This window comes from Microtus oregoni, unplaced genomic scaffold (genome assembly GCF_018167655.1).
Source record: "Microtus oregoni isolate MIOR12 unplaced genomic scaffold, Mior012 000002F_ref0000024, whole genome shotgun sequence".
NCBI classification, from domain to species: Eukaryota; Metazoa; Chordata; class Mammalia; order Rodentia; family Cricetidae; genus Microtus; species Microtus oregoni.
The window spans coordinates 86624760-86646402 of NW_024543061.1; the positions used below are offsets into that span (position 1 = coordinate 86624760).

The 21643-nt window shown below is 46.5% G+C and overlaps 1 protein-coding gene across 11 annotated transcripts in view; it reads left to right on the plus strand.

The window, feature by feature from the left end:
* Positions 1 to 807: 807 nt before the first annotated feature.
* The window catches only part of Ppfibp1 (PPFIA binding protein 1), a 145125-nt gene continuing 124289 nt past the window's right edge, over positions 808 to 21643 (plus strand). For all 11 annotated transcript variants that reach the window (XM_041633406.1, XM_041633439.1, XM_041633429.1 and 8 more), the window contains exon 1: positions 808 to 994. The gene's annotated coding sequence lies outside the window, so the exon portion shown is untranslated. The remainder of the gene's footprint in view (positions 995 to 21643) is intronic.

Here is a 21643-nt window from a genome sequence, read left to right on the forward strand (position 1 = left end):
GTGAGTTTTTCAGGACAGCCAGGAAAACACAGAGAATCCTTTCTGGAAAAAATAACAAAAATAATAATTTTTTAAAAAACAGGTTAGTGCTGGGTTTGGTAGTGTGGGCCTGCAATCCCAGGCACTAGAAGGCCAACGCGGGAGGATAACAATTTTAAGATCAGCCTTGCGGATATACTGAGATCTTGTCTCAAAACAAAAACAAAATGTAAACAATAAAATTTCCGCTCCCCCTGGAGAGTCCATTTTATTTGTCTGAAAGCTTGCGTGGTACGTGAGGTTTTACTTATTTTTGTGGCTACATGCAAAAGCAACCACGTGGTTGAGCACGCAGAGCTTGGGTGGCCCCGTCTGGGATCCCCCAGTCCTCCCAGTCTCCGCAAGTCCTCAGTTTCCCCCGGAGGCCCTCGCTGCGGGGTCGGAGGCCTTCGGGGCCTTTGCTTTCCCCTTCCCGCCGGCCGCGTCGCCCCGTCCGGGACACAGAGGCGGCTCTGCCTTAAAAAGGGAGGCCCTCGGGGTGAGCGGCGCTTCCGACCCGGGAGAAGCCGCGACCCGACCCGACCCCACGGCTCTCCTCCGCCCTCCTCTCTCCCCGCCCCGGCGGACCGCAGCCCGTGCGGCCACGCTTCCCACCGACGCCCACTTCCAGCTCCGCCGGGCTCCGCCAGGAATGCGGGAGAACCCGGCGGCGCCTCGGAGTGACCGCGAGCCGGGCCAATCAGCGGGCCGCGGGCGCGAGGCCACGCCCCTCCGCCCCTGGGGCTGGTTCCCGCCGGGGGCGGGGCGGGGCGGAGCGCGGCGGGGAGAGCCGGGGAGGACCGAGGGGAGGCGGCACCTGGGCGGCGGTGATGTCAGCCCGGCGCTGTGCTCCGTCCCGGGCTCCTGTCGCCGCCTAGGGCGCGGGGCGACCGCCGCGGGAGCAGCGATCTGGCAGCCGGGCCGGCGCCAGGAGGCGGGACTGCAACTTGTGGAGCTCGGTGGCTCTCCGCCGCAGGTAAGCCAGCGGGCGGTCCCTCCCGCGACCCAGGGACCCCCACTTCGGGGAGTGGGGGGCAGCCTTGGGGTGACAGGAAGGGACTCGTCTGGAGCTTCGGGCCCCCCCCCCCCCGCCTCCCCACAGCCCAGAACTCCGGTCAGGGCGGTGTGCTCCAAGCTCACACTCTGGGACTCCCCACCACAGACTCCAGTCGGGAAAATGTGCTCACACCCGGGCTCCCCCTGCACACCACAGTCTCCGGTCAGGGCAATGTGCTCCCAGCTCACACCCAGACTCGCATCCACAGACTCCAGTCGGGAAAATGTGCTTACACCCGGGCTCCCCCTGCACACCACAGACTCCAGTCTAGGTAAGGTGCTCCCAGCGCACATCCAGACTCTCACCCACAGACTCCAGTCAGGGCTGTGTGCTCCCAGCTCACACCCAGATTCTCATCCACAGACTCCAGTCAGGGTAGGGTGCCCCCAGCTCACACCCAGCAGAGTTCAGTCAGGAAAGGGTGATCCGAGCTCCTACCCAGGGACTCCCACCACAGACTCCACTCACGGAAGTGGGCTCCCAGCTCACACCCGGTCTACCCTCCCCACCACAGACTCCAGTCAGGGCAGCGTGCTGGGACCCAAACACCTCAGAACTCGAGTCAGAGATGTGTGCAGTCTTACACCCTGGCCCTGCCACGCCACAGACTCAGCCAGGGAAGTGTGTGCCCAGCTCACACCCCAGACTCCCCTCCCCACCACACCACGACACCACAGAACTCCAGCCAGGGAAGTGTGGAACCCCACACCCCACAATCTCCACCACACCGGACTCCTGTCAGGGAACTAGAGTGGAGCCCCGATTCTCTGTATAATACCACAGAGCTCCCATCTTGGAAAGTGTGCTCAGACCCTGGAGCTCAGTTTCCCTGTAATATTCCAGAGCAGAGCGTCCATCAGGGGTGGATGCTCGAACCCCAGCTCCCACACTTACAGACCCAGCAGGGAAGGGCATATGTGGGTGGGATAGGAGGGAAGACTATTTCAAAACGCCACACATATTTTTGTGAATCATCCCCAGAAAATAAAGAGAAAACAGCTCCATTCTTCTCCGTTCCCTTACACGGCACTCTGTTTAAGGGACAGAGTATCAGCGTGATTCTTACATCCGTGTAAGGTATTCTTTTACACAGCCCAGCCAGGGGCTGAGAAATTCGCTTGAGGCAGATTCACCTTTGTGGGAAAACTGGTTTCTTGAGGGCACAGTTCTAAGTCTATTGCTGTTTAAACACCACTAAGGTCTTGCCTGGGGCTTCTTGAGGAAGGTTGGATGAAGGCTGTGAGGTGTGTTTTCAGGGTTCATTTTTAGAGAAAGGAGCTTAAATTTTATTCCTTTTAAAACAGGAGTTCACTATGGCTCTGGCTGGCCTGAAACTCACTGTGTAGACCAGCTTGGCATCGGACTCACAGAAATCTGCCTGTCTCTGCTTCCCGAGTGCTGAGGTTAAGATTCTGTGCCAGCACTCCTATCGGGAAAGAAGGCTTGGTGTACAAACTCTTTGTAATGAGACTATGACCTTTTCCGACATGGGGGACAGACACAAGCCCTTGCTTTGATAAGACCTGAGAACAGTGCGAAGGGAACTCAAAAAGTCTGTTAACTGGAGAAAGCAGTTGTCTTAGTAGGATTCCGATTTTTATTTCTTGTTTCAAACTCTTTTTTCTTGCTTGGAGATTTTCTTTCTGGGGGAAGATTATCTCTGAACGCACCGACCCTAACCCTGGCTCTATCAGTGTTTCAAGGCTCTTTCCGTTGGAGCGAGACTTCTGGTGAAGCAAGCTTCCCCTTGCAGGGCAGCGGTTCCTCAGTCGTGAGGATTCTCTGGTTGCCAGGTCTGAAGGAAGTAGGAGTGGACTTCATTGTTAGTCAAAAGCTGCATCCCAGACTCTGACCTGAAGGGCATTTCCAGGAGCTGGGGAAAGAAAGTCCTTATATTATGTCTAGTAAACCCAAGTCAGGAAGTGTGGGGATGGAGGACTTTAAAGATGAATTTATTTTTTTATTTATTTTTTAATATTTATTTATTTATTATGCATACAATATTCTGTCCAGACCTCATTACAGATGGCTGTATTTAAAAGATGTCTCCATCGTCAAAACTGGAGGGGACATTTGTGTTTTGCTTTGTTTTCAAAACACCTTGGTCCAGTTCCTGAAATAATGAAATAGCACAGGGTAGGCGGCCAGGATCTACCCACTCCCCTCTGTCTTCTTCAAGACAGGCTCTCATCATGTAGCCCAGGCTGGCCTTGAACGTTTGGTCTTCTTGCCCCCCTCTGTCATCACGTGTGTGTGCTATCATCCACACAGACTTTTTGGAAAGGGAACACGCGCTTTACAGGAACAGAACACTTTAATTTTGGTTTTGGACTAAGCCTAGAAAATGGCTAATGGTGCAGCAATAATACTGAACAAAATTTTGGTCTTTATGTTCAGTGCAAGCATATACAACATGCTGTATTTTCTCATGCACTTTTCTTTTATCAGGAAAGAGATGTGGAGTTTCCTGTGGGCACTTAGGTGAGCACTGTGTAGCGGTTAATAACACTATCTAGACGCAGCTAAAAGATGGAACCCCAAAACCATGTAAATCAAGTGAAAACTACTTTTAGGATGTGTGTGTGTGTGTGTGTGTGTGTAATATATGTTTCTTGACGAGTTTTAAAACAGCTTTTTTTGAGTAATAACAATTTAACTGTACATCCTTAATTTGAACTACTATTTCTCGTTTTCAGTTCATGTTTATGAGGGCAGATAAGGCATATAGTAAGGCGTGGTATTTTAATTTTTTATTTCATGTGTTTGTGCTTATTGCCTGTGTGTGTGTGTGTGTGTGTGTGTGTGTGTATACATCCCATGCTGCACAGTACCCAAGGAGCCTGGAAGAGGGCGTCAGAATCCCTAGAACTGGAATTACGGAGGGTTGCAAAGCCCCATGTGGATGCTGGGGACAGAACCCTGGTTCTGTGCAGGAGTCGTGAGGGCTCTTCACTGCTGAGCCTTTGCTCCAGCCTCAACGTGGCATTATTAAAGAGTCTTGGGCCAGAGATAGCTCAGTGGGTAAAGGCACTCACTGCCAGATCTGGTCCCTGGAACCCAGAATGGTAGGAAAGGACTGAGTGCCCCAGGCTGTCTTCCAGCCTCAGCTCCTTAGAATATATACACAATAAATACATGTAAAAGAAAATTAAAGTTGTTAAAAGATATATAGGTTAATTAAGAAAGGTGAGATAGGTTTTGGCTCAATTCCGTTTGATAAACAACCATTACTGTTCTAACAGCCACATTGAAATGAGAGGCAGTTGGCATTGCTGGGCCAGAGACTGGAAATCGAGGCCACACTATAATTCCAGCTGCAAAACGCCCAACCTGACAGCTATTGTGAACTCTTCTTGAGAACAAGTTTATTGAGGGAGCACCAGTTAACTGTTCATGTAGACTTTGTCACTCACTGTCCCAGCACGGGATAAATCATAACAAGGTCGTTTTCTCCTGTTGCTGACCAGCCCACGTCTTTAAAAATCTCTTTTTTGATAATTTATCTATTTTTATTTCATACGCAGTGGTGTTTCTCCTGCATGCATATCTTTGTGAGGTGTCTGATCACTTGGAAATGTATTACAGACAGTTGTTAGCTACCCTGCATGTGCTGGGAATTGAACCCCAGTCCTCTGGAAGAGCAGCGTGCTCTTGACCACTGAACTATCTCTTCGTTCCCTAAAAATCTTTTTATATCCATGGACTATTTATATTTTATAGTTAATTATTCCGATAATTTGTTATATTAAAATTGAGTTTTTGAGGTTTTCATCTCCAATTTTTAAGGTATCTGTATTCTAAACAACTCAATTTCCACACTTAACTGAAGGAAAACCTTATTCAACGTTCTGTCTTTTCAGAGATGTTTCATGTCTCTGTCCTGGTTTGAATTCCCTTTAAAATCAGTGAATGTAAATGAGTTGGTTAATGTCTGCATATCCATTCATTCTTGGGTCTGTGTCTTGATTTCTTTTTCTTTTGTGTATGTGTGCCTGCGTGTGTGCGTGCATGTATGTGTGGAAGCCCAGGGGTAGATGCTAGGTGTCTTCTTCAGATTCCCATCCCTTCCCCAGATAAAGACAATTTATTTCTGTTTAACATGAACAGATGTTTTGTCTGCACGTATGTCTGTGTGCCACATGCATGCCTAGTACCCTTGAAGGCCCAGAGAAGACATTGGAGCACCTAGAACCGGAGTTCCAGAGGTTTGTGAGCTCTCATTTGGCTGCAGGACATCAAGCTGAGCCCTCACGCCCCACAGTCTAATATTGAGCTTAAACAAGAGATGCGAAGCTACTAAGTTAGAGCGCCATTCTGGTGATGGATGGCGTTTAGTGAACAAAGTGTCTTCTGGACAACATTTTGCTGCAACCGAAAGTTCATAAAATTACAGTTAAATTAATTATCAAACTGTCCAAAAACTTGTGTGGGCTTCTGTAGTTCCCTCATCTGTTCTATTACTTACTGCTCAGATTTATTGCAATGTATGTCAGAACCTATTGCCTGCTCACCCCTGCAGCTTTTGCCACGTATATCACAGAGATTAATACTTCATTAAATAAAGCTCATGGCTTAAAAAAAACAAACAAACCCTGAACTCTATTAACCCAACCGCACAGAATTCAAAGACTTCTCTGTTTTGCTTTCTTTGTTATGCAGCAATCATATTGTTGTTAGAAAGCAAAGTGGGGAGGGTTCCTTTTCCGTTTCATCTTCTGCTTTGAAGGAACCGAAATACCAAACAGTTGGGTTTTTAGATTAAAAATTGGCCTCTCTGCAAAGATTTATGTTTGCATGCTTGTTACGCAGTTTCAGAAGGAGAAGGGAAGGTCTGAGTTAAATGCAGAGCGGTCTGTGTGCATCGGGCACTCTCTGTTTGTGACTCTGAGTGGGCCAGGTGGGCTTATGTGTGTCCCTGGAACGTGTCATGACTCACATGTCTGATTTTGTTGGCAAGTTTAAGGAGTTGAGAATAGACAGACCATTTAGTGCTTTCTGTAACAGCACGGCACCTGAACGTGGCCATGAATGCAGGGATTGTATGGACTTGAGGAGTACAGAGTACCAGTCATTACGGCCAAGACTCAGAGCTCAGGTATGGAGCACGGAGGGGGAAGATCAGACGCTGTAATGTTTGGGGTTTGCTGTAAATGTCATGGGCACCCCATTAGCTTGAGTGTGATGGGGGGTAGTTTTACCTGTTCTCTAATTCACCAGGCCTTTGATGTAGAGCCCTCATCATTAGGAAAGCAGGTATGCTGTTCATAGCGCTTGTGTTTTTGATAACGGGGTGACTTGATTAGATGAAAATGATGCTGACGACGGTGCTTTCAGGGAGGAGGGGCTCATGAGAGAGTCGGTCTTCTCTGGGGGTGTAGCCTCTGGGAGGTTGCTGCAATGGACAGCCCTATACCCGCCAAGCACACACACACACACACACACACACACACACACACACACACTGTGAAAGCGAGAGAGGGATTTGTGTATGGAGGGTAACCCAGGGAAGAGGGAAAGGGGAGTGGGGTGATGGTGGATATGACCAAGGTATATTGTATACGTGTATGAAACTGTCAAAGCATAAAATAAAAATATTAAAAAAAGATATTATTTTCAGTGGCCAGATTTTGTGCACAGAGAAACAATCAAATCCTAAAGGGCAAACAGGACACAAGGTGGTTCTTGGAAAACTTATATTGCTTTTACTGCCACTCCTATCTCCAGCTGTAGAACTTTGCATAAATGCTATCTCACTGCCACAGAGTTGCGTGGGTTTTTAGTAGGGAAATTTTATTGAATTTACTTTATTTAGAAGAACGTGAAAACAGGAAGAACTTGCTGGTCTGTTCTTGTTGTTGTTTTTGTTCTTGTTGTTGTTTTCGATTGTGTAATAACTCCGCAGCATCGGTGGAGCTGCACAAAGACTGCCCCTGCAACCATCATTATCTTTTTCTCAGACCGACTCTTAGAACAGGTCACAGTAGATGATTTCGTTTTGTTTGAAGAGGAATTTGAACACGCTCTCCTTTTCCTTATGGCTGATGGAGGAGCCTGTGGCCCTGTGGGCAGAGGTGGAGAGGGAGAAGGAGAGAAAGGGAAACCGTGATGAATCAGGAACTGGTTGGACCTGAGAGTCTGCTGGGCCATAGGTGTGAAGTTGCTTTTGAACTGGTTGGACCTGAGAGTCTGCAGGACGTAGGTGTGAAGTTGCTTTTGAACTGGTTGGACCTGAGAGTCTGCAGGACGTAGGTGTGAAGTTGCTTTTGAACTGGTTGGACCTGAGAGTCTGCAGGACGTAGGTGTGAAGTTGCTTTTGAACTGGTTGGGCCTGAGAGTCTGCAGGACGTAGGTGTGAAGTTGCTCTGGCCTCAATGTTTCCTTTGGGTCAGCTGCTTGGATGTTTCTGTCAGATGTTCACACTCTCCACCCCTCCCTCCCTCATCAGAGTTTAACTGCACAACCGAGAAAGCGTCTAAACAAAACCCTGTAGCTTTGGAGCCTGTCCTGGAACTCACTCTGTAGACCAGGCGGGCTTCGAACTCACAGAGATCCGCCTGCCTCTGCCTCCTTGAGGGCTGGGATTAAAGGCATGCGCCACCACCGCCTGGTTCAAGAATTAAGGTTCTTGACATTGTCTCTGCTTAGGGACTTTGCTTCTCTAGAGTTGACATGCTCTTCACATCACCATGTAGGCTTCAGCGACTTGAAGCCGCCTGTGGTTTTAACTGAGTTTAGATTTAAAAAACAAACACCTCAGGTGTGAGGCCCACAGGCTCAGTTAGCAGTCTCGCCTTGCTATTTGTAACAGGTTACTACTGCAAGTCACTAAGCTCTCTGTGCTTTAGTTTTCCTGTCTGTAAAGTGTAGCATTGATGCTGTGTTGGGAGTTTTTGCAAGGATCAGAAACCATTGGAAATAATGACTCTGGATAAAAATGGCAGAAAGACTTGCGAGTTTAGAAAGGCAGGTTGGGAAGTAAATTAGAGGCCAAGAAGTAGATGGTATTCTGTATCTGCTATGTGAAATTTCATCTGCCCATCTCTTCACTGCCGCTGGCCTGTTTGGCATATAGATTCCTAAGAAAAGATGTTAGCTATAATGGAAGGTGTCAGCTGCTATGAAAGGAACACGTTGTGGGGACCCCGCCGAAGGGAGAGTAGTAACTCAGTGGTTTTTCTCTGAGCACGGTCTCAGTTAACCTAGGTGGAGTGGCAGGGTGGTGGGTCAGCCCCAGAGCGGCAGTGTCCTTAGCTCTGACCTCAGTTCCGCTTCCTAAACCAGAACACCCAGAAGTCTGCTCTCCAGCGCTGAGAAGGTGAAGGTGATGCTTATGAGAACTTTATTAGCCACGCCCTACAGGAATGAAGGGTGTGGGCGCTGGAGCCAGATGATTGTAGATTCGAATCCTCTGTCTTTACTAGCTGTGTGATTTTGGTTAATTAAATTGCTGAGAACTGGGAGTCGCTGGGTGGTTATGAGGATTAAGTATGATGATGTCTGTGAAGTACTAATAGCTTTATTCCTGGCAGACAAACTGCCCTGGATTGGTGACAGATATGGTTATTATTTCATTGACTAGCTGACAAGCTGCTCTCACTTGGGGATTTCTTTTAAAGGTGTGGAAGAGGGTGATTATAAAGAAGATTTTGGGAATACTGTGCTGGGTATCACTAGGTGTATAAGTAAATATGCGTCTAGAGAGCATAGGTGACCCTTCACCCAGAAGAGCACATACGGAAAAATGAAATTTTAGTGGGAAATATGAGTTAAGTTTGATCTCTTAGGATTCGCAATCACACTCTGATTCATAAGTAATCTTCTACCTTTGTGTTCTCACTGTATAAATTAATAAAATAACCCTCTCACTAGGTTTTTAGGTGAACAGTGTTATCAGTGGGAGTAGCTAATGCTTACCCAGCTCTTGCTATGCAGTAAACACTTGTGAGCATCTTACATGTTTTAACTGAATCCCTGAATTTGCTCTGGAAGGAAGTATTGCTCTTGTATGTATCCCTTACATGCAAGGGTTCAAAGGCATAGAGAGAGAGGAGAGAGAGAGAGAGAGAGAGAGAGAGAGAGAGAGAGATTGATTCAGCAATGTTATCAAGGCCATGCAGATTGTGGGAGCTGGGCTTGGGTGGGGACCGTGCTATAAATCAGACTGTTCGTTAGACACTAAGGTAAGGTAGGTAGAGTTCCAGGCCATATTCCTGCCTCTGTTTTCGCTTTGTAAGTGGTATACTAAAGGCTTTTAAGCATTGTTAGGTGGGGGCTGGAGAGATGGCTCAGTGGATAAGAGTGCTGTTCTCAGACCACAAAGACTGGAGTTTGCATCCTGACATCCACGTCATAGGCCAGGCATCTCTGAAAATGCCTGTAACCCCAGCTCTGAGAGAAGCTGAGACAGGAGGATTGCTGTGGCTTTCTGGCTTCCAGTCCAGCCAATAAATCAGGGAGAGGCGGTGGTGGTGGAAAGTGATGGACAGAGCAAATATTCAGTGCCCTCTTCTGATCTCTGCTTGTGTACACACCGCATAAACATGTCCATATATGCAAATACACAGACAAACAAACAAACAAATGCATCTTTTAAAAAAGAACTGTGAATTGATATTACTCACATGATTTTAAGCAAAAATTAGAAATTTAAGATTGTAGTGTGAGCAGATTCCGAGGTTAATAGGAATCTTCTCCATAGAGCTGTCACATGAGAGCTTAGGGTAGATGAACTCCCAAAGAGAAGCGTGTAAAATAAAGAGAAGCAACACCCAACGTTTAGGGAACATGTGACATTTAGGAGAGGTCAGGCAAAAGAAAAGCTGACGTAGAGCAGGAACCATAAAGAAGGAATAAAAGGTGTCCATAGGAAGGGGTCACCTGTGTTGGGGTTGTTCATACCATCTCAGGCAGCAGGGTTGCCAAGGGTCGGCTCGGGAGTCTGCCAGGGCTTTCTGTGAACCCCGAGAGCAGTTAGAGCAGCAGAGGAGGGAAGGGATTCAGAGGGTAGAGCGTTGAGGATGACAGGGAAAGGGATGAGCTGCAGGTGACCACGTCCACGTTGCCTGTTCCCGCAGGGAACTGATAGGGAAGGCATGACGCAGGTGGAGCCGGAGAAAGTTGTGGTCAGGGAGTGAGTGCAAGGCGAGGGGAGGACAGGGAGAGACACGATTGCGTGGAGGCCGGTGGGTTCATCGTGAGTTCTAGAAAACTCTTCTTTAGGAGGGGTGGAAGAAAACACTCAGGGGAGTGGCAATAGCTATTATGGGAAGGGGTGAGTGTTGAGTCAATTCCCTGCAGGCCGTCTTCGGTAGAGTAGGAAGCAGTGAAAGGAACTTTGTAGACAAGTTGCTCTGTCTCGAGAGGAGCTGGCTCTGGGGATTATTGGCCAAGAGGGAAAGCTTGAAATAACGACAGAAGTCTCTCATCCACACAATACAAAGTGACATATTTACCAGGATGTGTCTCGGGGCAGTCCGCTAATTTATTGAAGTGGAAAGCCGTAGCAAGGAAAAAAGTCAGACAATGGAAAACTTGGCTTGTGTAAAGAAGGAATTTTTAGACAGCCAAGCTTAATGGAGTAATGGTTCCCAGGCTAGCTTCTTGGGGAAATGTGAACATTCTTAGGGGTGAGAAACAGCTGGCTTTAGCCACACTGAGTCACTGCTGAAGCTACCAATGCACCAGGAAATGCCCTACAGGAAGGGGCTGTGAAGTGGAGGCCATTGCATTAGATACGAGTTTTGATAAGGTTGCTGTTATCTTCATTTTAACGTGTTATTTCCAGTCAGAGCTTCTGCTGAAAAGACGTCGGGTCGTGGTGATGACGTCAGGACGGAACGTAAGACTAAAGCAATCCAGTAATTAAGAGTGTGGTACAGTACCACAGTACCGTTATGACTGGTTTGGCATTTTGCTGTTTCTGTTATCAGCAGTCAGCCATGGTCCAGCTATATTAAATCAAAGATTCCAGAAATAAACGGTTTCTAAGTTTTAAATCATGTGCCATTCTTAGTAGCGTAATGAAATCTCACTCCGTCCTCCGTTTGCCTGGGGTGGGAATCGTCTTTTTTGCCCAGAGTTTTCATACTGCATATGCTACCTGCCAGTCTTGGCTCTGGCTTCCCTGAGTTCTCATACAGACAGGTAAACCTGAGGCAGAGACTTACTGCCTGGAGATCGCTGTGATGTGGCCTACACAGTCTTGAAGAAATTTTAGTCAGCATTTTGTCTAGGAATTTTTACTTAGTGAAATTAAGATTTAGAAAAGATCTTGCTCAAGAACACTGAACTTATGCTGGAGAGGTTGTGGGGTAAAGGGAACCTGCATTGCTGGTGGGAATGCAAGCTGGTACAGCCCCTTTGGATGTCAATGTGGCGATTTCTCAGAAAATTAGGAAACAACCTTCCTCAAGATCCAGTAATACCACTTTTGGGTATATATCCCAAGGATGCGCAACTGTACCACAAGGACATGTGCTCAACTATGTTCATAGCAGCATTGCTTGTCATAGCCAGAACCTGAAAACAAACTAAATGCCCCTCGACCGAAGAATGGATAAGGAAAATGTGGTATATTTATACAATGGAGTACTACACAGCAGAAAAAAGTAACATCTTGAATTTGCAGGCAAATGGATGGATCTAGAAAACATCCATTGAGTGAGGTATCTCAGACCCAGAAAGACATTTATCACATGTACTCACTCATAAGTGGCTTTTAGACATAAAGCAAAGAAAACCAGCCTACAAACCATAATCCCAGCTAACCTAGACAACAAGGAGGACACTGAGAGAGATGTACATAGATGTAATCTGCATGGGAAGTAGATAAAGACAGGATCTCCTGAGTAAATTGGGAGCATGGGGACCATAGGAGGGGAGAGAAAGGAAGGGGAGCAGAGAAAAATGTAGGACTCAATAAAATCAATAAAAAGAAGCTCTGGCTCCTGTGGGCTTTTATTGTGGCGGAAGATGAGTGAAGAGCAAGGCGGGCTGGACTCGAGGTGAAGAGGCTGGAGCAGATGACCCTTTGTTCCGGTAAAATTGCAGCTTTGTTCACTCAGCTGTCTGTGTTCAGTGAACTCCTGCCTGGCAGTCAGAATGCTCATCTTTTGTTCTGAGAGATTCACTATGGAAGTTAAAGATGTGCTTTGTAGCAGATCCTCGTTGACCTTTCTAGGAAGAAATAATTCTTGGATTTTTGCCTGGCTGGTGTCACCATCGTGACACCGTGTCCCCTCACCTGATCTTGATCTCTTTCCCAGCTTGTGTTTCCTGACCTCTGGCATGTTTGACAGGCATGAGCCCTCTTCCTTAGTGGTTTTCCCTACTGAATGAAGTCAGCTTCCCTTCGGAACTCAGCCAGAGAACTCTGGAATCGGGGAGCCTGTGTTGTAGATTTTCAATGCAGCTACTTTGTAGGGGATGAGTTTAGGTTGTCCAGCCTAACTCATTCGGTACTTTGAGTCTTCTAACGCTAGGCTTGTTCATTGCCGTCATTCGGTTTGTAGTTGTTTCTTAAACTGTACTTTGCAGTAAGAAGTTCAGTTGTGCTGTCTCTATTAATGATGAGGGCCATATAAGTGTTGCTTGTTTTACAGATGAGGGAAGAGATTTCTCCAGGATAGACTCTCCAAACGGTTTCTATCTAGATGTGTATGTGCTGGTTGAAGACCATGCCATTTTTGCTGAGACCCCAGTAGGCAGTAAATGGACGTGTGAGGAGGACAAGACTTCTTGGGCCAGCACGTGCTGAGGTCCTGTGTTGGCTCCATGGTGGGCAGGAAGATGATTCAGTAGGCAAGATGTGTAAGATAGGCGTCCCATGGAGAAGCGTGGAGTACAGAATTGTGCATCCTGGGCTCTGGAGGCCTCATCACTTTCTTTGCCTCTTTGTCAAGCGAGGGCAATAATAGTCTGTGTCTGTAGCAGTGGCTTGCAGGGAAGCTGATTTTGACTCACAGGAGACTGTTTTTGTGGTTCTTTGGTTTTTCTCTGTAGCTTTTTGGCCTGTCCTGGAACTCGCTCTGTAGACCAGGGTAGCCTCGAACTCACAGAGATCCCTGCCTGTCTCTGCCTCCCGAGTGCTGGGATTAAAGGCAAATGCTGCCACCACCCGATCACAGGAGACATTTGATGACATTAGGAGATGTTTTCCATGTCACAACTTGTGACAGGATCCAGAGATGTATGTGCCTAAGCATCCCAGCCTTGTCTGGTCCCAGATGTCTGTCGTAGGAGCACGAAGCTGAAACTATAAGGAACACAAAGGTTTGCTGTAGTTAGCAGTTGCTATGAGAAGACCAACCTTTGAGAGGGCGAACCCCCAAAGAGTTAATTTTGTGATTGTTGCTGAGGCAAAGCCATGCGGTGTGAAGCTTCATGTTGTCCTGTTCAGAAGCAGACGGGCTCACTGGAGATGGTTTGTTTGTATTACACTGTGTACCAACATGAACTGGCGGTGTTATTCAGCACTCTAAAAACAATTATTAGTTTTCAGGGTGTTCCTAGTAAACTTCCTGCTCAGCTAGTTTGTTTTGTGGAGATAATTTTGGGTGTTGGCATAAGTTCCTTGGTTGAAAAGGTTTCAGTTTTTGAATTTCCAAAATATGTTTTGATGTTTGGGACATGCAGCTTTTGTTCTGACCCCAACCAGCCTAATGTTGTGCTAGGCCCAGTTCAGTACAGGGGAGCTTTCTTCCTGATGCTGGCTTGGACTGCAGCGGACTCACTGTGTGAAGTGTGAGAGCCTTCAAGTGTCTGTCTGTCTGTCTGTCTATCTATCTATCTATCTATCTATCTATTTTCTATCTGTCTGTCTGTCCGTCTATCTATCTATCTATCGTCTATCTATCCATCGCTTGTTGTATAGTTATACTTGAAATTGTCATTTATTTGTTTATTGTTGTAATCACAGAAGTAATGTACCTTATAGATTTAACTAGTATAGAAAAAAATATAATGAAGATCTAGTTTTCAAAATGTCACCAGGACCTGGCGAGAAGGCTCTGTGGTTAAGAGCACTTCCTGTTCTTTCAGAGGACCTGAGTTTGGTTTCCAGCACCCACACTAGACAGTTCATAAATGTCTGTAGCTCCAGTTCCAAGGGGATCCTGTACCCTCTTCTCGCCTCTGGGTCCTGCCCTGTACCTATGTGGCACACATACTTACACGCGTATATTAACCCCTCTGGGTCCTGCCCTGTACCTATGTGGCACACGTACTTACATGCTTATATTAACCCCTCTGGGTCCTGCCCTGTACCTATGTGGCACACGTACTTACACGCTTATATTAACCCCTCTGGGTCCTGCCCTGTACCTATGTGGCACACGTACTTACATGCTTATATTAACCCCTCTGGGTCCTGCCCTGTACCTATGTGGCACACATACTTACACGCTTATATTAACCCCTCCCCAACGTGTGCGTTCACAATCAAAATAAAATCCCCGAACAAATTCAGGAAGGAAAATTCAAAACAAAACAAAACAAAAAGCCAGAGCCATCAGCAGTCCTGCCACATAGGGGTATGTTTCTTTGCTGTGGGGGTGTGTTTCCTTTCAGTTTTTCTATTCATATATTTGAGTATATAATTTTACTTCCCTCTTAAAATTTTAACGTTGCCGGGTGGTGATGGCGCACGCTTCTAATTCCAGCACTTGGGAGGAGGAGGCAGGTGGATCTCTGAGTCAGCCTGTAGACCAGGTCAGCCTGATCTACAAAGTGAGTTCCAGGACAGCCAGGGCTGTTACACAGAGAAACTCCATTTGAAAAAATAAACACAAATCCCAAACTGAGCGTTGTTTGATTTGCACCTCTGAGCGTCTGTGAGCACGGTTCTCAGGACTGCACGGTGCTCTAGATTGTGGGACATGTTGCGTGTTTTCAACTTGGGCGAACATTCGTGCTGTCGGCATCCTTCTGAGTTTCATGTCCGTGCCGTGTTCTTGAGATGGAAGCTGCCTTAGAGGGTTTGGTTGTGTAGAGTCCTAGGTAACAGTGCTGGAATTAGCCAGAATTAACTAATCTTTCTTCCCATTAGCAGAGTGATAGTTTCACTTTCATAATATTTGGGGGATTTTAAAAGAGAAAAGTTATACTTTATCTTTTCTATGTGTTTGCTGTTAATGAGATCAAATGTGGGCATGTGACTAACGACATCATGCTATTCACCCATTTTGTCTGTTGGGAATGATCATTTTTCTTATTTCTGATGAACTCTAATTCTTAGTTTTTGCTTATTTGCCCTCTATCAATTGCTGCACATATTTTAACCTCGTTTTCTTGTCTAATTTTAAAACGATTTTTTCTTTATATTTTATTTGTGTATGTCTGTGTGTGGTATTCAGGCTCATGCAGGCACGCAGGTGCCTAAGGAGTCTGACAAGGGGCTTTGGATGCCCTGGAGCTGCAGTTACAGGTGTGAGGTGCAGAAACTGAGCTGTGGGCCTCTGTGAGGCTGCATGTGCTTCTTAACTGCTGAGCCCCCTCTCCCGTCCTTCATTTATCCATTGTTGGCCACCCAAGATCTTCAGGTTGCCTCTGTCCTTGTTAAAATGCACTCCTTCTGCTCTGAAAGTCACCGTTTGGTATAACCAGCGTTTAGAATTTTATCTCAGAGTAGATGACCACTGTTTCCTGGGGAGACTTGACCTCAGGCCTGTGTGCCTGCCCGCCGTGTCCTGGGGTAAAAGCCTTCATGGACACGTGGAGAACACAGGGAAAGTTGGCAAGAGAAGATGAGGCTCTTCCTGGGCCAGGGTTTGTTTGGTTGGTTTTGCTTCCAATTTCCCTTGCCTCTGGGTAGAAGTGAGTTTACTGAAGTCTGATTAACTATGACCGGCAGCTGGTGGCCTCCTATGATACAGTGTCCACAATCATTTTTATGTTTTTTGTTTATGGGAAGGTAGACAAACAGGGACTGTGATGGGTCCCGTCCATGCCCGGGCCCTTGCCCCCTCCGTCTTTGTTGTCTCGTCTCACCAGGCCTTGGACCTTCACTCAGTTAGTTGCTCAGCAGCTGGACCGACCCAAACTCGGAGAGGAAAGTAACGCTTATGAAACACTTGGCTGTTTTGGCAAGGCCTTTCACTGCGGCTTTTATAGTTGCTTCTCACCTCAACGTTATGAGGTTAAATACCATTCTCATCTCCATTAATTTGGGAGGAAACCACCACTCAGTGGAGGCATCTTTAACACAGAGCTTCCGACTCCAGGGCTGATCTGCTCCACTTGGGGACAGTCCCGTCATTGTAATGCGGACTCGTAAGTTCCTGGTGGAGCTGGTGGGTAGAGTGTAGTATCCCATATTTCAGGTTTTGGAATGAGATGTCCCTTGGCTAGAATCCCAACATACTCTTGTTTTAGGATGATGGCTCTGTTCCGTACTCACCCTGAGCTCTGGCTTCTCATCAGTAGGATGAAATATCTTTACCTCATAGGATTGTTGGATTAAATTGAAACGTCAAGCGTAGTATCCAGCTCTTTTGCTGTAGGAGTTCAGTAACGATTCTGTCCTAGTTCAAAACCAAAATTGCAGCTTTTCTTTATTTTTTTGTTCAAAAGTTTTAGAATAACTGGTAAACCTACTTTGAATTTTTTGAAATTGAAAAAAATACAAATATTGCTTGTATTTCGATGTGAGGAAATTTCCTTGTTCAGTGTGTTTTCTTTTCTGTTTTGGATAAGTCACCTGCGTCTTTCAGGTCTTTTGGCTTAGAGAGTTTGAAGATGAATCACCAGCGTAGGACTGTGCCCGCAGCCAAAGCAGAGCGTGTTTCGTCTGTCTGTTCCTGTGAGGAACACAGCTCTCGTGAAGGGCAACAGCCCAGCCATTCCTTTGCACATAACAGAGATTTTTGGCATTCTATAAAGAGTTGTGGCTTGTCCGTGTTTGATAAATAGAATAGTGAGAAAAGATAAAGTTGCTAAACTTTAGGAGAGAGCAGTAAACTTCAGTTTTCCTGCTGTCAGGTTTGATTGGTGCTTACGCTAAGCCCTTGGGACGCGGTGAGGCCGTCACTAATAGAAAGACATTTCTGCCTGAGTTCAGCAGAAGGTTATCTTGCCAATTAACTTCTGTTAAACTGTGTGTTTGTTCAGGCTTTGCCATTAAATAAATTAAGCCAAGTGGTTAAATGTTTTCAGAATTCTAATCCAATATAGTCTTTATTCTACAGAGTTAAAGATACTCTTTGGGACTCTCCTTTAAAATAGTGTTTTCTAACTTCATGTTCTGTTTATTTATTTTTGGTCCTGAAGTCACGGTTGCATTTGATATTTTTAAGAGATTTGTCACTTTATGTTTATGTGTTGTAATAAGAGCGGTGGGCTGCATTCCCTCCCAGCTCCCGCACGGCTAGCTTATGCCCAGAAATAATTACACGGAAACTGTATTCTTTTGAACACTGTCTGGCCCATTAGTTTTAGCCTCTTATTGGCTAGCTCTTACATATTGATCTAACCCATTTTTAATATTTTGTGTAGTACCACGAGCTGGCTTACCAGGAAAGATCTTAACCTGCATCTGTCTGGAGTGGGAGAATCATGGCGACTCACTGACTCGGCTTCTTTTTCCCAGCATTTTGTTCTGTTTACTCCGCCTACCTAATTTTCTGTCCTCTCAAAGGGCCAAGCAGTTTCTTTATTAATTAACCAATAAAAACAACAAATAGATACAAGACCCACCTCCATCATTTATGGGTGTTTTACCTGCCTGCATTTCTGTGTATGGGCATCTTGGTGTCCAAAGAGTCCAGAAGAGGGCATTGGATCCCTTGAAACTGGAGTTACAGAGAGTTGTGAGCTGCCACGTGTGTGCTGGGAATCAAATCTGGGTCTCTGAAAGAGCCATCTCTCCAGCCTTGTGGTTGTAACAGTAAATCAGCTAATATTGTAAGTGTAGATGGATTGTCCTCATGGAGGAAGTGCTTCCTGGGCCGATGACTGCAAACTTGGATCAGTTTCTGTGATGTTCCACCTCCTTTCCTGTGTCTTGGTAGGAATGAAGAAAAGATGGGCAATTTTCCTTTGTTATTTATACACATCCATAAATTCGAATTTTAATATAACTTTGGATGTGTATGCTCCTTATGTAAGACATGGATACAGTAAGCATCAATGCTTATGTAGACTGATGTGATTTCTGTGACGTGTCTAGTGTTCAGGGAGTAATCTACATTCGTTGTTGGCCAAATCTGTGGCTGATGCAGACTGAGTCTGGGACATTGTAAAATGCTGTGTTCAGGTTAATGATCAGTAGGAATTATTTTCCTAAAATTCCAGACCTGCTGTATGATTTATTGATTGGAAGTCAAAGTGGACAGTTGGGGACAAAGGTAGAGGTTGGAAGTAACAGTGAGAAAAGTTGATGTGGTGAGGAGAGAATGGAAGAAAAAGCCGATCCTGATTTGATGACTGATTGGTAGGTTCAGAGGACTGGAGAGATGCTTCACGGTCCTGAGGTGGGAAGTCAGCAGGCAGCTCCGCGCTGCTCACGTGAAGTCATAGTGCCAGCCCGTTGAGCCAAGGCAGGGGTGGCATTTGCCAGGTGTCTTGTTGGTTGGTCGGCTGATGGAGCGATTTGTGTCTGCCTGAACTGTGTGGCTGTTGACAGCATGAAGATCCCTTCTGACTGCAGAAACAGAATGCCAGCTCGGCGTGAGTGAAATCCTGCAAGCGCCTCAAATAATAGCAGGCAGCCCCCGGTGACCAGGGACAGCCTTCTCTAGGAGCGGTTACTGTGGCTAAGAAGTCTGAGCTGTCTAAAGCTCTTTCTACTCCCTTCCGCATAGATGCGCTTGACAAGAAGTAAATGAGCGAGCAAAGTTCAGTGCTGGTGAATGTGAGGCTTTCAACCTCCATTAGGCGTGCTTTTGAAGCTGCGGGTTGTATCAGCAACAGAAGGTCTAGGTTATGCAGAGTCAGAGAGAGTCAGAGATAGATAGGGAGGGAGAAATTCCTCTGATGATGATGATGGTGGTGGTGGTGGTGGTGGTGTGTGTGTGTGAGAGAGAGAGAGATAGAGACAGAGACAGATAGGGGGAGAGACACACACAGATAGATAAGGAGGGAGGAAGGGAGGAAGAAATTCCTCTGATGCTGATGACGATGTGTGTGTGTGTGTGTGTGTGTGTGTGTGTGAGAGAGAGAGAGGGGGGGAGGGGGGAGAGATTCCTATGATGATGATGTTGATGTGGGGGGGAGGGAGAGAGGGAGGGAGGGAGAGATTCTTCTTCTGATAATGATGGTGTGTGTGTGTGTGTGTGTGTGTGTGTGTGTGAGAGAGAGAGAGAGAGAGAGAGAGAGAGATTCCTTTGATGATATGTGATTCCTCCCCAGGATTTTGTGCCAATAACAGTCCTTGTTCTTATGAAATATTTACTGATTTGTAGCATGAAGTTGGGAAGTGTAAAAGTAAGAAGGAACCAGGTCTAATGATATTTTGTTTGTATCTTAATAATAAAGCTTGTCTGAAGATCAGAGAGTGAAACAATTGCACGGATCAGCCTTACAGATCAGGCAGTAGTGACACACACCTTTAATCCCAGTAGCCATACTAGTTGCCGTAGAAACCAGACATTAGTGGTGCACACCTTTAATCCCAGCCCTAGGGAGGAGACAGCTCTCACACACGGTCTCATTCTGAGATTCCTGGAGGCAGGATCTCCATTTTTGGACTGAGATAGAGATAAGAACCAGTGGCTGGCTGCTTTGCTTTCCTGACCTTCAGCTTGAACTCTAGTTTCTGTCTCTGGGTTTTTATTCATAGTGTTACAACCAAGCTTTCAGGGACTTTTATACAAGGTTGAAGAAATACATAGAAACATTAGAAATGAGCAGAGTTTTATAATAATAATTCTGAATGCTTGGAGGAAGTAAAAGGAAGGGGGAAATGATGTGATTATATTATAACAACAACAACAATAATGAAAGGCTCCAAACCAAGAACCTGGCAATCTGACCCCCATGGTAATAAGTTGTGTGGTCTTGGACAAGTCACAATGCCTGTTGCAGAGTGAGTGTTATTAATTATACCAGGCCGACTTTCACAGGGAAGGCTGTCAGGCTCAAAGATGAGATGAAGTGTGAGATGCAGGAAATCGTTAGGCAGAAATGTGAGGTTCGACTGAGTTTCCATAGGAAGTCTACTTCTCCCCTGTAAATATCCTGACTCCAGTCCTCTGGTGATGACAGTAGACACTGCTATTCCCTCAGCTGGTGCTGTGACAGGTCTCCTTTCGTCCCATGCCTTACCTGGACTAGAGCCCATATGGATCCCAGGTGGCCTTCTGGGGTTCTCTGGAAGATGCAGCTTCCCATCCAAGGCAGTGCAGGCATTCCCTGGCCCTGCTGTGGTCCCTCCTCCGTCTGTCCGCTCTCTGGGGGATGCAAAAATGACCACCATGTCATCAGTCTCAGCCCAAGCACTGTGCTTGTTACTGAAGGTTGTCATGACATTCAGAGCTCAGTGTGCACTTGAGATAGACCTGTTCTTGACAGGTAGCTGAGCAGGGGGAGTTACTGAAGATCGTCATGTCGTTCAAAGTTCAGTGTGCACTTGAGATAGACCTGTGCTTGACAGGTAGCTTAGCAGGGGGAGTCCGCTGAGGTTTAAGGGTGAACTTGGCAGTGCCAGCTTTGTAGTAGCGGCAGTTTATGGTGCCATGTGATGGTGCAGTGTGCAATTTGTTAATTTCACTAGGTCTCGCTGTGCTGCCTGGGACCGTGTTGTGCTCCTGCGGCTGTCGACTGGATTGCATTGGTGTTCAGAAAGGGATCCTAGCTGCTTGTCAAGTATTTGTAGTTTTTAATGGAATGGCCATCTGATGAGTCCTTTTCGAATTTCAGCCTTCATGAGACTTCAGAGGGGACCTGTGGTGGCCTCGGCACAGCTCTCTGACCCTAGGTGGCCAGCACATGTCCTGCACGGGGTCACTGGAAGCCCTGAAGTGGGTGTAAGTGGAGCTGTGCTGTCTGAGAGACTGTCCCGAGGGTCTCACCAGTAGGAAGGGAAACAAATACAGTCGTGGGTTTGGCAAGACACTTTAGTCTGCAAGGTCAGAAAATTTGGACCCTGTGGCTGCATGGAGGGGGAGAGATTAACCCCTTTGTTAAATATTAAACAGCAGGCCTGCGGCTTCATGGGAGTTCACACACTGCTTGGTGATAGTTTTGCCTCTTTGTGGTGTCGTAGGGCTTCACTTCTGTATTCGTGAAATGGCTGACCCCAAGTGGAGTAATCTTCCCAAGCTTGAATTGCTGCACGGTCGGAATATTAATCCTATACGTATAGAAACGCAGTGGTTTCTGAAGCACTTAGTTTCTGTTGCGCTTACAGACTGATGGCCCTCATCACAAAAGGCAAACAAGCAGGAAAGGCCCAGAAATCTCAGCCCAGAACCTTCCAGGAAACGGGAGTGAAGGGCAAATGCAGGAGATGGTGTCTCCTGCTGGGATATTTCAGTCCTCGCTGAGGGCTGAGATTTATGTGTCTGTTTCGGTTGCTCTTCCTGTCACTGTGACAGGCACATGGCAGAAGCCATTTACGGGAAGAGATTTGTGGTT